Below are 3,134 nucleotides of genomic sequence, written 5' to 3'. Positions count from 1 at the left end.
AGGTGCTCCTGCTCGAAGTAGAAGCCGCTGGGGCAGAAGCAGCTGAAGGCGGGGGCGGCGTTGACGCAGAGCCCCCCCCGGCAGAGCGCGGGCCCGAACAGAGAGCACTCGTCCACGTCTGGGGGGGCAGGGACACCCCGACATCATGGGGACACCCCCACAGTGACAGGGACACCCCGACAGTGACAGGGACACCCCACAGTGACAGGGACACCCCCACAGTGACAGGGACACCCCGACATCATGGGGACACCCCCAGATCACGGGGACACCCCCAGGTCATGGGGACACCCCCAGATCACAGGGACACCCCCACAGTGACAGGGACACCCCCACAGTGACAGGGACACCCCCAGATCATGGGGACACCCCGACATCACGGGGACACCCCGACATCATGGGGACACCCCCAGATCACGGGGACACCCCCAGATCATGGGGACACCCCCACAGTGACAGGGACACCCCACAGTGACAGGGACACCCCGACAGTGACAGGGACACCCCACAGTGACAGGGACACCCCCACAGTGACAGGGACACCCCCAGACCACGGGGACACCCCCAGACCACGGGGACACCCCCACAGTGACAGGGACACCCCAACAGTGACAGGGACACCCCGACATCATGGGGACACCCCCACAGTGACAGGGACACCCCCACAGTGACAGGGACACCCCCACAGTGACAGGGACACCCCCAGACCACGGGGACACCCCCAGATCATGGGGACACCCCCAGATCACGGGGACACCCCCACAGTGACAGGGACACCCCCAGGTCACGGGGACACCCCCACAGTGACAGGGACACCCCACAGTGACAGGGACACCCCCAGGTCACGGGGACACCCCGACATCATGGGGACACCCCCAGATCATGGGGACACCCCCAGATCAAAGGGACACCCCCAGATCACGGGGACACCCCCACAGTGACAGGGACACCCCGACATCATGGGGACACCCCCACAGTGACAGGGACACCCCCACAGTGACAGGGACACCCCCAGATCATGGGGACACCCCGACATCACAGGGACACCCCCACAGTGACAGGGACACCCCGACATCATGGGGACACCCCCAGATCACGGGGACACCCCCACAGGGACACCCCCAGGTCATGGGGACACCCCCAGATCACGGGGACACCCCCACATCACAGGGACACCCCCAGGTCATGGGGACACCCCCACAGTGACAGGGACACCCCGACATCATGGGGACACCCCCAGGTCATGGGGACACCCCCACAGTGACAGGGACACCCCACAGTGACAGGGACACCCCCAGATCATGGGGACACCCCCAGATCAAAGGGGACACCCCACAGTGACAGGGACACCCCAAAGTCACGGACACCCCCCAAAGTGACAGAGACCCCCAAAGTGACAGAGACCCCCCAAAGTGACAGGGACACACCCCAAAGTGACAGAGACCCCCCAAAGTGACAGAGACCCCCCCCCCCAAAGTGACAGAGACCCCCCAAAGTGACAGAGACCCCCTCCAAAGTGACAGAGACCCCCCCCCCAAAGTGACAGGGACACCCCAAAGTGACAGAGACCCCCAAAGTGACAGGGACCCCCCCCAAAGTGACAGAGACCCCCCAGGGACAAAGGGGGGACAGGGGCGGGGGTCTCACCTGTGGGGGGGCCCTGGGGGGGTCTCGGGGAGGCGCCCGGGCCCGTGGGGACACAGGGACAGGTGAGCATCTGGGGGGTGAGGGGCACGGGGGGGGTCAGGGACCCCAAAATTCTGCCCAGGACCCCCCCCCCAAATTCTGTTTGTGCCCCCTCCCCCCCTCATTCTCTTTCCCACACCTCAAATCTGTCCCAATCAATTTGGGGGAGTGCCAGGGGTCCCAAATCCCCCCCAAATCCCCCCAAATCCCCCCCAAATCCATCCCAAATCCATCCCAAATCCCCCCCAAATCCCACCCCAAATCCATCCCAAATCCATCCCAAATCCCCCCCAAATCCATCCCAAATCCATCCCAAATCCCCCCCAAATCCCCCCCAAATCCACCCAAATCCATCCCAAATCCCACCCCAAATCCCACCCCAAATCCCCCCCAAATCCCACCCCAAATCCCACCCCAAATCCACCCAAATCCACCCCAAATCCCACCCAAATCCCACCCCAAATCCCCCCCCAAATCCATCCCAAATCCATCCCAAATCCACCCCAAATCCATCCCCAAATCCCTCCCAAATCCCACCCCAAATCCCCCCAAATCCCACCCCAAATCCCCCCCAAATCCCCTCCAAATCCCACCCAAATCCATCCCAAATCCACCCCAAATCCCCCCCAAATCTCACCCAAATCCACCCCAAATCCCACCCAAATCCACCCCAAATCCCCCCAAATCCATCCCAAATCCATCCCAAATCCCCCCCAAATCCATCCCAAATCCCCCCCCAAATCCCCCCCGAAATCCATCCCAAATCCACCCCAAATCCATCCCAAATCCACCCCAAATCCCACCCAAATCCATCCCAAATCCATCCCAAATCCCCCCCAAATCCCACCCCAAATCCACCCCGAATCCCACCCCAAATCCCCCCCCAAATCCCACCCCAAATCCATCCCAAATCCCCCCAAATCCATCCTAAATCCCCCCCAAATCCACCCCAAATCCCCCCCCCCCCCCAAACCCCCCGAGGTTTTTGGGGTGTCCCTCACCTGTGCCAGGTGCGGGGCAGGGCTGCCCGGGGCACTGAGCCCCCCACGCCCACCCCAAATCCCCCCAAATCCCCCCCAAATCCATCCCAAATCCCCCTCATTCCCCAAAACCCACCCCAAATCCCCCCCCACCCCAAACCCCCCGAGGTTTTTGGGGTGTCCCTCACCTGTGCCAGGTGCGGGGCAGGGCTGCCCGGGGCACTGAGCCCCCCACGCCCACCCCAAATCCCCCCCAAATCCCCCCAAATCCCCCCCAAATCCCCCCCAAATCCCCCTCATTCCCCAAATCCCCACCCCAAATCTCCCCCACCCCAAACCCCCCGAGGTTTTTGGGGTGTCCCTCACCTGTGCCAGGTGCGGGGCAGGGCTGCCCGGGGCACTGAGCCCCCCACGCCCACCCCAAATCCCTCCCAAATCCCCCCCAAATCCCCCCAAATCCCCCCAAAT

The 3,134-nt window shown here is 63.1% G+C and overlaps 1 long non-coding RNA gene across 1 annotated transcript; it reads right to left on the bottom strand.

Annotated features, from left to right (window-relative positions):
* Positions 1-50: 50 nt before the first annotated feature.
* LOC132323017 (uncharacterized) lies at positions 51-2,744 on the bottom strand. The gene is made up of 3 exons (XR_009485216.1): positions 2,688-2,744; positions 1,648-1,717; positions 51-118 (listed from the first exon to the last, which is right to left on the bottom strand). It is a non-coding gene; the product is annotated as an uncharacterized LOC132323017 (long non-coding RNA).
* Between the last annotated feature and the right edge of the window lie 390 nt (positions 2,745-3,134).

The sequence above is a fragment of the Haemorhous mexicanus genome, unplaced genomic scaffold (assembly GCF_027477595.1).
Source record: "Haemorhous mexicanus isolate bHaeMex1 unplaced genomic scaffold, bHaeMex1.pri scaffold_250_ctg1, whole genome shotgun sequence".
Classification (NCBI taxonomy): domain Eukaryota; kingdom Metazoa; phylum Chordata; class Aves; order Passeriformes; family Fringillidae; genus Haemorhous; species Haemorhous mexicanus.
This window is presented reverse-complemented; position numbering and strand designations above follow the sequence as displayed.